General features: G+C 37.1%; 1 protein-coding gene across 19 annotated transcripts in view; it reads right to left on the bottom strand.

The window, feature by feature from the left end:
* Window positions 1-15168, bottom strand: part of LOC147837491 (uncharacterized) — a 238757-nt gene that overhangs the window by 196463 nt on the left and 27126 nt on the right. For 6 of the 19 annotated variants that reach the window (XR_015476952.1, XR_015476955.1, XR_015476951.1 and 3 more), the window contains one exon: window positions 1708-1825. The exons of the other annotated variants lie outside the window; for them this stretch is intronic. The gene's annotated coding sequence lies outside the window, so the exon portion shown is untranslated. The remainder of the gene's footprint in view (window positions 1-1707; window positions 1826-15168) is intronic. 19 annotated transcript variants of the gene reach the window in all.

Here is a 15168-nt window from a genome sequence, read left to right as displayed (position 1 = left end):
ATTTTACCCAATTAATGCGTTAATAATATTTATATATATGGTCAATCAAATGAACTTAAATGATTAAAAACTGCAACAAATATTTATTTAGGCCCGAACTACAAAAACAAATGTAAAACATTTTTAGTATCCGTTTTGCTTAAGTTGCACACTAGTGTTGCAGGAGAGGGGAAGTGGCCACTTTAAGACTGCTATTTTTGGGAGTTGTAGTCCTTAGCGAAGTGTATTGTGGTTAGTGTGGGTTGTGGGACTGTGCAGCAGAAGCAGAGGAAGAAAGTTTTATTCGGCTTTTCATGTTCACTCAAGTTATTCAACGTGGGAGCTGTTTGCACTGTGAACCTGACAACACGAAAATAAGTAAAAGAAGGGCATGCTTTGATTACTTTTGTCCGTCTCATCCTTTGCACGAGCATGAATTAACGAGCTGTTACTCTGCTGCTGGACATTGCTGAAGTGGAGATAGTAACACTAGCATGTGTTACTCACGCACTGCTTTTACTTGCGGTGTGAAACAGGCGTAATGTGTTCACTTTAATGACTGTTAATCAACATGCGTGCAGCAGCATTTTGCACAAGCTGCAAAAGATGAAGACATGACTGCTTAACTCCAACATTAAGTGCATTACAGTATGTAATGTAATGTGTATTTATTCAGCGCATTTATTGTGTGTACCCAAAGCGCTTCACAATCATTGGGGGGGGGGGGGGGGGGTCTCTCCACACCACCACCAGTGTGCAGCATCCACTTAGATCAGGGGTTTTCAAAGTGTGAGGCGCGCCTCCCCTTGGGGGCGCCAGAGCATGTCAGGGGAGGCGCGGGAAAAAATATAATATAATAAAATATAATTATTAGGTTTAATTATTATATGTATTTTTTATTATATTTAAACGTTTTAATAAAACAAAGCTAAAAAAAAATAATGCGTCAAATATAAGAAAACCTTTTTTACCCAGAAGGCCATAGCTGTGAATTTGCTTCTGTTTGGCAAGCCCGCCAATACAGGTATATGCCTGCTAATGCAATGGATCGGTTTCTGAGACCCCCCAATTCAAAGCCTTCAAGTTCAGGGCTTAAACCCAAAAGATGACGATATGATGATCAGTATTTGAGTTTAGGATTTACGTGGACAGGACCAGCTGATGAACCACGACCTTTATGTGTGGTTTGTTAAGATATTTTGGCTAATGAAAGCATGAGACCCGCTAAACTTTGACTGTTTTGACTGAGATGGACAGTTCTTGGATCTGTTCTATTCATATTGAACCATCATCCTAGTTTTAAAAACGTTATATTAAAATACTTGTTATCACTCTGTAAATAATTGCGCTTTCATGCAAATGATGATAAAAGTGAGTTAACAGTCTGACATCTGTCTGTGTCTTTATATATACTGTATATATACACTGAAAAACCCTGACTTAGATGATGTGATGGCAGCCACAGGACAACGTGCAGTGTGCTCACCACCCACTAACTATTGGTGGAGTGGAGAGAGAGTGATAGAGCCAATTCAGTGGATGGGGATGGTTGGGAGGCCATACTATATTTACAGTATAGTGTAAGTACTGTAAGTTCAACTTGTTACTTTTAAGGCAACAAGTGCACTAAATTTTTTAGATATTATCTACACATTTTACAGTGAATATTTTTGCAACAGGTGCAACTAAGAAACAAACTTTTATAAAGAGCCAATTATAAAGCCATACCAGAAAATAAAGGAAGACAGAGCAAGTAAAGGACACACAGCAGCAGCAGCAATGAAGCCTGAAGATGAGAAGACAGATGGGAAGGACCGTCCTCTTCATCACCTTTGATCTGTTAGCTCTGAAAGATCAGAGGGTAAAAGGTGTCAGATCAATCCCTCCTGTTGTAATACAGCGCAGCAGAAACATGCTATTTTAGAGAGGGCTGACCACAAACATACAAAAAGTCATTTGTTGTGAAGAAGAAAGATCAAAAAATGGGTGTGGATGTCTGCTCTGGGTCTCAAAACGGAATTGTTTCTAAAAAAATAAATTTATAAAAAATAAATAACACATGTATGTGAGGAGTGTATGTCAGGTAAATAAAAAATAAAAAATACAGAGAAAGCAAAAGCATGCAGAGAGAGTGTGTGATTGAACCACTCTGTAATAATAGGTTCTCCTCTGACTAAATGCCAAAGCCGATTTGTTTCTGTCTCTCATCGCAGTGTGTTTGTGTCTGTGGTGTTGACGCCTGGCATTTCCCTGGTTTTCTGTTTGTGATAATCAGTGCAATGGCGCCGGCCAAAAAGACCACAAACACACACATAGGCAAGCACGCAGAGCCAAAAGGAGAAATTACACAGCACTCATATCAGCATGACTGCCAGCGATTATGGCTATTATCGAGGCCACGTGTGCCTATATATTAAATATGTTCACATCATGTACATTTATAAATGTTTAAGTGAGGGTTAATGTACATCTAGGCAGTTGTTCTCACACAATAGGGAGTTTCATAAGACTTATAGGCTTTATATTTGCGAAAACAACCACATACTTGCCACAAAAGCAAATAATTTTTGAAAACTGAGCTAAGCTGTAGTCATTTACTAGTCTTCAATTAAACGAAAAGCTGTCAGAAAGAAAAATGGCTTATCCTACATTTTTTTAATTGACATTCTAAAAAATTGAATCAAAATTTAACTATAGGTTTTAAAATGTACTATTAAATTACAAGCAATTACAAATTACATAAAATATTGATAACAATTTAGTCACAAGATGGCTCCAAACAGTCAACAACAGCAGTGGGACGCAAGCACATAAATATGAATTTGAATATTAGGGAAGTCCGTATCCAGTCACATGATCGGAAATCGGGCCCAATCACGCGGTTTCAGAGTCGATCGAAATCTAACGTTACCTCCAGAAACATCAACATGTGCGGCATGACATCACTTTGTTGCAGAGACGCTATTGGTTAAATGCCGGCAAAGAACACGGAAGCAGCTTGAAGCGGAAAGCGGGAGTATGTCTGTGGTTTGAAGGTATGATAAGGTTAATGACGACAACATTGCCATAACAAACTGTGAGATATGTAAACTTGGGACTGCCTGCCGGGTATTTTAAGTTGTTTTATATTAGATTCTTTTTTTATTTACTGCTGCACAAAACTTTAAAAGTGAAGAATTTATGTCATTTATTACTTGATTGGTTAAGCTACCTCACAGAAGTGCTCTGTTTGTTAACAGTTGTTGAATGTTAAAATAAGGTGCATTAAATAAAAAAATAAGGAACATCCTGGATCTGTTTCTTCACTCTTCTTTATTCTTTTTTTATGTATTATTGAAGTATCGGATCAGGTTTCGGTAGATACTCAAAATCAAAAGACTTGGACTTTGACCTGATCAGGACATTGCTAATGAATATACCCACTAACGGTCAAGATGATTTGTAGTACATGAATGAGCATGTGTTATTCGGTTCAGTGGTTGTTATCTGGGAATAACATACTTTAAAATGTCATGATTGACCAATCAGAATCAAGTATTCCAGAGAGCTGCGTAATAGTGTTTTTTGAAAATATTAAATATGGTACACAGCAAGCTTTGCATTGTACGAACATGTTGGTAAATGTGTGTTTAGACGCAGAACAGATTTCCAGATATAGGGTATGAATTGAAAAAATAAATAAATTTAAAAAGGCAAAAAAAAAAAAAAATCTAATCTTATGCAGAATTTAATCTTTGCTTGTGTGTAACAAATGTTTTTATTTTTACCCTTTTGTAACTTAAAGTGTTTTTACTCCTGTCTATTTATTTATCAAGATTCACTTTTAAATGGGAAAATATGCTGGTAATTTTCTGCCAAGACTTTTTTTTTTATAAAATAATTTATTTGTATCATTAGTTCAATTAAAGGTTGTTTATATTGGCAAAACATGTTACTGTTTCATTACAATGAAGAAATTGTTCAATTACTCAAAAAATGACTTTTGCTGCTTGTTCAAGCTACTTGTATAAAATTAGTAGAAACAATGTTAAACACTAAGGGTGTACACGAGGCATAGGATGACCGTTTACAAGGTATACCGTGGTTTAGAAAAGTCAAGTTTTTAAAACCTTGATGAATAAGATTTTTTTATTTATGTTTTAATAAAAACATCTGCTTTGAAACAAATGAAGACAGAAGTATTCAATATTTCATTCAGCCTGACATGTTTACTGTTCCAAAATATTTTAAGTGTTTAAGTGTTATATTATGTTCAAAAGAGAAAAAAAAGTTGTTTTTTACCCAGAAATTTAAAAATAACTTATTTTAGAGCAGTAATCATCACAATACCGTGATACCGTGATATTTTTATCCAAGGTTATCAAACCGTCAGAATCTTATACCAGCTCATGCCTAGCATACTCACACTAGCTACAGTTGCCTTGAACCATGAAGAGGTGCGATTGTCCCCTCTCCCCCAACGGCCTGCACTCACATTGCTTCCGAACCGGAGCATGCATTCAATGATCCAACTGTACAGTTTAACAGGAAACGCTCTCGCTCAGCACAGCAGACATTGCTTTAGTTATATCATTTTGTAATATTTTAAGTTGTTTGGGATGCAGTGACATCCAGTCAAACATTTTGCCGAACAGATCAACAACTTTTGATGCTCATAAATTAGCATAAAAGTCCTCATGCTGCCAGTATTAGGAGGTTTGCTGAAGGTGGCAGCTGACGTGCAGCGGGGGGTTTGCGTCTTTATTAAACTATGACAGTTCGCATTTATTAAAAAGTAAGAATGAATAGTAAATCTATATGAAACAGTCCCTTAAAAAGTGATGTCGCGTCTTCAGTTTCAGGCTCAGGCACGCTTTGCACTCAAACTACAAGCATTGGGCTTGTCAAACCTCTTCCAAACAGGCCAGGGCCAGCCAACTAAACCGCAACTGTGCCCGATTTTGAGCACTCACACTTCAAATGAACCAGGAAACGCGCCTGGGCACAGTTCAAATAGCATAGGGCACCCCAAGTTGTTTTTGGGACAACTTTATTGCTTCATGTTCATTCCACTTAAATTTGTAAAAACAGTTAACAATTAATTATTAAAGTTAAACAATTGATTTCTTTCGGAACAACATGAAAGAATTGTGTGCAACCAAGCATTTTTTTAAAGTGATAAAAGTTTTTTGGGGGAACTAAAAATGGCTTTTCTATGGCATCGTTTTAAAATCTCCACTTTGGTTCTTCCTGGCTGGCACATTTACTTAAAAGTAAGCACTATGCTCTAATGATCTATAATGAGTACTTTTTTTTAAATGACCTACACCAGCACCATTTTTGGGGTTTGTTTAGGACAACCTAATTGTTTTATGTTCAATCTACTTAAATTTATAAAAACAATTAGGTTAACTAAATCCATTTATGTTGGGAGAACATGAAAAATTTTGTGAAACCCAGCCATTTTTTTACAGCCTCCAATGGTTCCTAAATAGGTGATTGAACACTAATTAGACTAATGAAACACTTTCAAATGAGTTCTGACACACAATAATACCACTGACCCTTCTGAGTGTGGCCTTAGGCCTCAAAATCTTTCTGATTCACGCACATAAACACTAAGAAAATACCCCACCTCCACCTGGCATCATGCCATTCATACGCCCCAAGGGCTGCTGGGAGCTCAGCAGATACCAAACACAGACAGAGCAAACAAAACACTGGCACCAGGTGGCAAAACCCTCGATGATCCAGGACCAGCTCATTTTACCAAAACATTCTTCAGCCTTTCAAACAGCAAAACACAAACTGACTTCAGAACAGCCTTCAGAACGTTACTCTTCCGTTTCTCACCCAGTGGCTATTAAACACAGTATATTGAGTCATCAGTGAACTGGCGTCACGCTCAGGAAAGACAGAGAGGACTCTGGGGAGGCAGTGGGAGAGAGAGAGAGCCAGGCCTTCAAACGCTGATTATTTACCTCCTAATTGAAACGCTGATGGAGGGATGCCGATCTCCTCCTTCCCTGGAGCGTCTGCCCTAGTGATAGCTGGATAATTGATTTCAGCGAACGCAGGTTAAATGTGACACACGGGGGGTTTTAATGAAAATCTGGAGACCGCAAGTCATTTATCATCTGCTGGTGAGGAGGGGGAAAAATGTGTGGGAAAGGAGGTGCCGACTGTTGACAGTTTGAAGAGGATGAACAGTTTTAGGGAATGAAGAGAGGGAGGTAAAAGGAATTAAGAGGACGTGCTAATAGAATACTTTCTTAAAGTTTATGTATAGGGGCTGTTTTTAATTTAAAATGAACAAAAACAACATAACAGAATCATCATTGAACTGACTTAGTGTAATTCTGTGTGTTTACTGAAATCTCTTCACATTGATGTAAACGTCACACACTGCAAAAAATAATTCATTGAAATTAGGGCTGCACGATATTGGAAAAAAATGTGATATTGCGGTATTTTATTTTTCTGCGATAAATATTGCAATATGAATACGGTTTCACAAAATGGTTTGAATAGCTCTATTTGATGGTTTTCTGGGGAGTGTAACAATAGTCAGGTGCAGAAATTAAATAACCACAATGCAAAAATATAGTTTATATAGTTTGTCTCATTTCCCATACAAATGTCAAAAAAAATCCTAGAGCAAGTAAAAATATTGTTTTGTTTTCACCATCAGAAGAAATGAGTCAACATTAACTTTTTCCCCCTAAAACAAGCCAAATTATCTGTCTGTAGGGTAGGTGAAATAATCTTGTTTTTGCTTTGAAATGTAGATATTTGAACAAGAAACAAGACAAAAAGTCTAAGATTTTTTTTCACAAATCATTAAAATTCTGTATAAATGGAGTGATTAAATACAATTTTGTAGGTCCTGCTCTACTATAATTTAGACTCATAGCATTTATAGCGCTTCACTTTTTCCACATTTGTTAATGTTACAGCCTTATTCCAAAATGAATTAAAGTTATTTATTTCCTTTAAATTCTACACACAATACCCCATAATGACAATGTAAAGAAAATATTTTTTAGAAATTGTTGCAAATTTATAAAAAATAAAACACCTGAAAAATTACATGTACATAAGTATTCACAGCCTTTGCTTAATACTTTGTTGATGCACCTTTGGCAGCAATTACAGCCTGCTGGAAAATGAACCGTTTCCCCAGTCTGAGATCAAGAGCACTCTGAAGCAGGTTTTCATTCAGGATGTCTCCATACATTGCTGCATTCATCTTTCCCTCTATTCTGACTAGCCTAAAGTTCCTTTCGCTGGAAAACATCCCCACAGCATGATGCTGCCACCACCATGTTTCACTGTAGGGATGGTATTAGCCTGGAGATGAGCGGTGCCTGGTTTTCTCCAAACGTAACGCCTTGCATTTTCTCCAAATAGTTCAATTTTAGTCTCATCAGACAAGAGAATTTAGTTTCTTATGGTCTGAGAGTCCTTCAGATGCCTTTTGGCAAATTCCAGGCGAGAAGTGGCTTCCGTCTGGCCACTCTACCATACAGGTCTGATTGGTGGATTGCTGCGCAGATGGTTGCCCTTATGTAAGGTTCCCCTCTCTCCACAGAAGAATGCTGGAGCTCAGACAGAGTGGCCATCGGGTTATTGATCACCTCCCTGACTAAGGCCCTTCTCCCCCGAACACTCTGAAATGGCCGGCCAGTTCTATGAAGAGTCCTGGTGGTTCCAAACATCTTCCACCTACGGATGATGGAGGCCACTGTGCTCATTGGAACTTTTAGAGCAGCAGAAATTTTTCTGTAACCTTCCCCAGCCTCGAGACAACCTTGTCTTGGAGCTCTACTGACAATTCCTTTGTCTTCATCCTTGGTTTGTGCTTTGACATGCACTGTCAGCCCTAGGAAGCCCTTAAATAGACAGGTGTATGCCTTTTCAAATCATGTCCAATCAACTGAATTGACCACAGGTGAACTCCAATTACCCTGCTGAAACATCTCAAGTATGATCAGTGGAAACAGAATGTACCTGAGCTCAATTTAGAGCTTCACAGCAAAGGCTGTCAATACTTCTGTACATGTGATTTTTTAGTTTTGTTTTTTTTTAAATCAATTTGCAACAATTTAAAAAAATCTTTGTCATTATGGGGTATTGTGTGTATAATTTTGAAGAAATAAATGAATTTAATCCATTTTGGAATAAGGCTGTAACATATAAAAAATGTGGAAAAAATAAAGGGCTATGAATACTTTCGGGATGCACTGTACACTGTAATTAAATTCTAAATTTGAATAGTTCAGATGCAAAAACTTACAATTTTCTTCTAAAATGAGCGTTTTTCTCTAGCTCTTGTGTGTGGGATCAGTAATTTTGCTTTTATGATGATGAATGGGATCTTGTCATTGGCTTTAAAAATAGGAGGTTGAAAAAAATGCCCCTTTTAGAAGAAAATGTCTCTCAAAATCTTCATACATTTATTTCCAATATGTATGAACATTTAGACGTACGCAAATAAAACCGACTGGGCATATTTGTTAGTCTTTGTTTCTTTCTCAATTACTTGACGGTCACTCCACCTGACATTTTTATAGTCATCAAATACAAATATTTCAAAGATATATGAAACTAACATAACTAAAAACATTGCATTTCTAAGATCTTGCCACATGTTTTTTAAACTATGCAACCATCATTAACGTGTCAACATCTTGTGTTTATTAGAGGTTTCGAGCCAGTCGCAGTTTGAAAAACATGCAATTACTATGCATGCATTTAAACTACACTGACAGAGAAAACAATGCTGATAACCAATAAATGCTTCTCTGTCCAGTCGATGTGCTGTGGCATCACTATTTTTTACAGCAAACATGTGAACAGCACACAAATAATTATTGCCTTTATCTCAGGAATGTATGCATTTCTCTGTTCATTGCTCATCTAATATGAAGAAGAGGCACAGAGAGAAAAACATGCACACACACACAGAATCCTGAAGACCTTGAGTAAATGAAAAGGTCCTTTTACCTTTCTTCTCAACAGCGTTCAACCCACCTCCCTCCCTCCATCACCAAGTTTTATTTTTCCACTATATAATAGCGTTTAAATGAAAAAATGACTTTGAGTGTGAGTGCCAGTCTTTTGGTTTTTAATGCACAACCAAAAAATGCATTTGACCAATGGAATTAATGTCTTTCACATTAAATTGATTTTCATATTTCCACCCTCAGCGCTGGACGAAAAGAAATGACAGCCTTTAAAAAAAAATCCATTCAAGGGCAGTTACATATTTTCCGATTTTCATCAGAAAAACTATGCAACTCCTGCTTTTTATCTCAGCTGCTATAAACTGACTATCTAATGGATCAGCTATCTGAGCTGCAAATGAGGGAAATGAAAATGTTTAAATCCGCTTTAACACGTTTAATCTATATGGATATGAATTCAAATATTTCTACATTGAAATACGTTCGCATATAAAAGAACTAATTAGTAGCCTGAATGTCAGGTCATTTTATGCAGCGCGGCAGCATCCATGAGGCTGTCATTTATGATCGGAGCTCGATGCTGTGAGTAATTAGATTAATCAATCTAACATAGTATCCACGTCGTTGCTATATTAAATGCGAAAAGCAACAAGTAGACATTAACAAAAAGTAGCAACATTTAGATTCAACACAGAATTTAAAGCACATTCAGGCTATCGTAGCATTCGTTTTTCTGCTAAAGAAAGAAATCCATACAGCCTTGAAATCTCAAAAGATGAGTGAATGATAGAATTTTGAAACATTTGATGAACTTTCCTTTTGATTATTGATTGATTTATTATATATAGCATGACTAATGAGCAAGTCATTGAGTCATTCATTCATTCGATTCATTTAAATTGCAGATTTATTCAGAAAGGAAACACCGCTAGGTAATGATTTCACTGACAAAACAGCCAATATTTTACCATTATTTCTTATTTACATCATATTCGTACTCATGCTAATCAAAAGAGATCTTGTGTGATACTGCTTAACTAATCAACATTTGAAGTGGATCAAACTTCAAATGTTGACTGCTGTATATCATTTTAGGGCTGTTAACCAACTACAATCTATTGGCTTTATCGCATCAGTTGTTTTCCTGTTTCATGTTCTTTACTAATTATCTACAGCAGTGGTCTTCAACCGCTGGGAAGAGGACCAAACCAGTACCAATCAAAATGGGTTCAGTCAGAAGTACTGCTGAAAGCTTTCAATATCCAGGTATCTGGAGAAGTTGAAGAACTCACAGAGCTGGGTACACAACTGAAAAGATCTAGTGGACTCAGACACGGCGCCGAACGAATATACGCTGTTTTTCAGCCTTCCTAAAGCACATAAAAACAGCTCTTCTCTCAATAAAATCCACCTTAGCCATTTAGCAGAAAAATGCTAGAGTCACTGGGCTGAAAGAAGCCCCGCTCATGACACGAATACGCATCTATTGTGGGGTAAATTTGACGCGTGAATGAAGCAAATTTGACACATGAATAAAGAGAGTAAACTCAAAATGTTCACACGTGCACGTCTGGTGTGCCCATAGCATTAGAATCCAGAAAAAATGTTAAATGGAACTAATCAAACCATTTGCTGAAACTGTTCGTATTAAAATATATATACACAGAAAAATAAAATATCGCAATATCAGATTTTTCCAATGTTGTGCAGCCCTAGATATTGATGCTGAAGCGATATATTGGCAAGCTGACGTAATCTGAATAGAGAGAGAGAGGAGAGAGAGAGAGAGAGAGAGAGAGAGAGAGAGAGAGAGAGAGAGAGAGAGAGAGAGAGAGAGAGAGAGAGAGAGAGATATGGTTTAGACAGCGAGTGAGTCTCACAGATGGACACAGATTACAGCATGAATCCATCAGGACACCTTAATTGGAGTGCAGCTCGCAGGGTTGCACTTGAAGTCTTTAAATTGTCCATTTTTTTCTATGGGGGTCATGCTAAAGTGCACCCCAGGCAAATGGGCAGGATGTCAATGGTTCCCTTGGCACAAGTCTGCCGTCTCGTCGCCTCTTGATAGACTTGCAATTACACAGCGCATCGCTCACTGTCATTTTCTGCCCTTTTACTCATTACTACTCCATCCTTCACCATATCATCATTAGTTAGTATGACTAGTGAGTGGATTCCACGTCAGTTGGCCATTGACTGCAGTGCGTGTGAGGCTGTTGAATCACTGTTACCATGCAAAACAAAAACACAGAGCAATTCAATGCAAATGTAAACCTTGCAATAAAAAAAAAAAAGTTTTCATCAAAATAGCGAAGGTTTTGCAGAGTGGATGGCAACATCAACAGCCTGAGGTATCAAGACATTTGTGCTGCCCATTACACTACAAACCACAGGAGAGGGCAAATTCTTCAGCAGGATAGCATCCTTCTCATACTTCAGCCTCAACATCAAAGTTCCTGAAAGCAAAGAAGGTTAAGGTGCTCCAGGATTGGACAGCCCAGTCACCAGACATAAACATTATTGAGCATGTCTGGGGTAAGATGAAGGAGGAGGCATTGAAGACGAATCCAAACTCTGGGAGTCCTGAAAGAATGCTTTCTATACCATTCCAGATGACTTTATTAATAAGTTATTTGAGTCATTGCAGAGATGTGTGGATGTAGTCGTCCAAGCTCATGGGACTTGTATGTTGCAACTTGCAATCTTTTTTGGTCACATCCATAACACATATATTTTTCTCATTTAAAATAAAAAATATGTTTACAGATTGATGTTTTTCTGATCCCTCAAGTCTAGTTAGATGTTTTGTAAAATATAAACAGAAACCATATGTTAAATTTATATTGAAGCATCTTTATGAATTTATGTTTTGAGTTTTACTGCAATTGTCTCATCAATAATGCTAGAATTGCTCTAGTCTTAAAAGTGGAAGGAATTATATAAAAAAAAAACATTTCAGTGTGCTCTAGTAATTAGGCAGCTTTTGTGTCATTGTGTGTATTTTGGGCAATGACCCTCAGCTCAATCAATGATGACACCATTACCCATGATTCAGCTGCATGCCTCCCCGGTCAAATCTGCATAATGTCTAGTCATGTCATGTCAAAGGAAGAGCTGACCTCTCTCTACGGTTCCCATGCTTTTTTTTGAACAATGGATTTTAAAGTTCCCTAAAATATATATATATTTTTTTATTTATTAAAAAAAGTCTAAATTAATTATAGAAATGTCTAACTTTTAAGATTTGCATTATTTTTCCAGTGTCATGTTTAGTGATGACATAAAAAATATATTTCTAAATTTATAAACGTATTTAAACCAAACATAACCTAAAAAGTGTCAATTTACAATATATTTTCATGATTTTTATGATTTGAATTTCCATGACTCTGCAGTTGCTTATTAAATGTGGAAATAAAAAGTATTTTGTGAACCCCTTAAACATTTTACAGTTAAACATTAAGGAGCATAACATGTTTTTTTATAAAAACTAGACTGCCTTTTTTCTAGTTAAAAAAAAAAAAATCTGAACCACTGAATATTTTAGAAATATACCAAGAAAAAATGTGCATTAATATGATTAATGCCTTTTAAGATTTTACTTTTGCCATTGTGTGAAAAAAAACCAAAAAAAAAAAAAAACACATTTTGGCCAAAAAAATGATTAGGAGCTCCATGAATTTAATTAAACAAAATAAATTAAACTAATTAATTTATTATAGAAATCCCAATGATTGTACTTGACATTTTTAGTTGAATGTAATTACAAAATAAATTGTGTACAATAATACACAATAGTACAATAATATGTACTGCACATTTTTAGATTTAGTTCACTTTTCTAATCCTGGAAATCCCAATCACAAATCAAAACAACAACAACCAACAAAGAATTAAATGAAATATTAGGCAAACAGGTAATTGTCAAAAACTGGAAAGTTCCAGAAGACCTCCGATCTTTGAGTAGATCTCAGAGTTAGGATAAGTGATTTGGTTTATTTACACAATGTATATGACGTTATTTATTTATTGTATTTATTTATTTATTTTCCGGTTTCCGACTTAAAACCCTTTCAAGACCATTATGATTTAAATTATAGACCAATACAAAGCTAAACAATAAGGAAATTTTGTAGTGTGTCCATCAATCATGTCTCTATGATTCATTCAGCAATTCATTTGTTCCCAAACCCCTCCTTAGCACAAACCTAATCCGCGCTGATTGGACCGATGACCCAGTCTGTTGTGATTGGTTAACTGTGTTCAGTGCAAGATGGAGAGAAAAGCCCACCACCGCTATGAAGTAACACACAGAGTATGTGAGAGCCCAACGCAGGAGTACAATAAAGCAAGCAGTTAAACACCAGTATATTGCTCTACTCTTAAACCTAACTCCAAGTAATAACAACGACACACATTCAGTATTAATCCACACAGTGGTACAAGTTGAACTATTTTGAAAATTGACTGCACCGCGCATTTGAGAAACAGCTGATAGTGGCCATAACAAAGACAAACAGCAGAGGATCACGAGTTCAGAAATGCATTTAAATTAGCAAAGGAAGAAGCAAGCGTTACGTTTTCAACGTGGTCTGGGACACAATATGTGAATAGCCCCATGAAGGTTTAACCTGAGAGATACAAGTGATTACAAGCCACCCAGGGTGATTAAAACTTATAACACACAATTAAACACATATTTTGAAACTACACAAAACGAGGCAACAATTTAAATCACACTAACATGTTATGATCCAGAGAAAGAAGAAACTGGTCCATGTGAACTGCAACAGTTACTGACAAAGTCCCTGTCAAAGTCTGACAAAGTCCCATACATAATAGCCTCTGCTGCTCCTTTCTCTAATACCGGCCGACAAATCCAGTGTTGCAGCGAAGGTTATTGGATCAATCTTCAGAAAAATGACAGGAACAAACACAGCAGGTTGACAATACTGTGGTGTTGTAGTGAAAATGAACTTTAACCATTTATTTCTCACAGCCACTTCTGCTTCTGTCAGTGATCGTCATCTTCGTGTCGTGATCAGTCCCGTGATACCCGCGGGCCCGCACTCCGCTGGTGTCTGAAGGGAAATGCACGTTCACGTTTTACCAGAACCGGTACTAGATATTTGGTGATGTACCGTATCGATGTCGACATGTTCAAGCAAAAGATCCGAACCCAACACCATTCATTCATTCGACTCTTTCGTTAAAGAATCAATAGTTTTAATCACAGTGTACTTTCAGATTTAAACCTCAGCTGAATGTTTTTATTCAGGTAATGCTGTTACACACTGCATGGAAGGTCAATTTCAAAAACCCATAATAGGGGCTCTAAGACTTTTTAAGACCTCGCAAACATCGATTCTGTATTGTTCTGCTTTTATGTTAATGTTGTGTGTTTGATATTCATCTGCATTATTTGCAAATAAGAAAAAACAATGAATTAATGTATAAAAATTATTTATAATTTCACTTTCATCTGTTCTGCAACAAGTATAGTAGATCTCCAGTTAAGGCTGATTTATACTTCTGCGTCAAGCACACGCGTACGCTACAGCACAGCCTGCGTTTGGATGCATAGCCCTCGCATTCAAAATGAGCGAGTTTGAGCCACTTGTACATTAAGGAAGCATTCAGAAAAAACCAAACACCAGCGAAGAAACTCGACACAGAGGAACATAAACACCTTACTGCCAGTTGTTTGTGTCCCTCTGCAATAACACTTCCGAAACGCTAGCTGGCAGTGAGGTGTTTATGTTCCTCTGTGTTGAGTTTCTTCGCTGGTGTTTGTTTTTTTTCTGAATGCTTCCTTTATGTACAAGTGGTTCAAACTCGCTCATTTTGAGGCAGGAACCGGCACACGCGCAACAACTTTAACCATAAGGTAAACACAAAGCAATAGTCTCTATCCGGAGCTCCTTGTAAACAGTTGCTCCAACGGATTCGCACAGCTCTCGGTCCCGCTCACACTCGTCAGCGCTTCCAAGCAAACAAATTACAAAGCTTGAGCTACGTGTCGTTGTGAGATGTAGTTACATTTTTTGAGAGGTGTGCATCAACAATGTCGAAAGCCACAGCCAGGGCTATGCATCCACACGTAGGCTGCGCCATACCATTCGCGTGCACTTGATGCAAAAGTATAAATCCGCCTGAAGTATGAATGCACATTACTGAACAAGGTATGCGCCGTGGGTCACACCGATCACTCAACGCAGAAATATAAACCAGGCTTTACATG

Source organism: Danio rerio, chromosome 1, assembly GCF_052040795.2.
Source record: "Danio rerio strain M-AB ecotype USA chromosome 1, GRCz13ab, whole genome shotgun sequence".
Taxonomy (NCBI): domain Eukaryota; kingdom Metazoa; phylum Chordata; class Actinopteri; order Cypriniformes; family Danionidae; genus Danio; species Danio rerio.
This window is presented reverse-complemented; position numbering and strand designations above follow the sequence as displayed.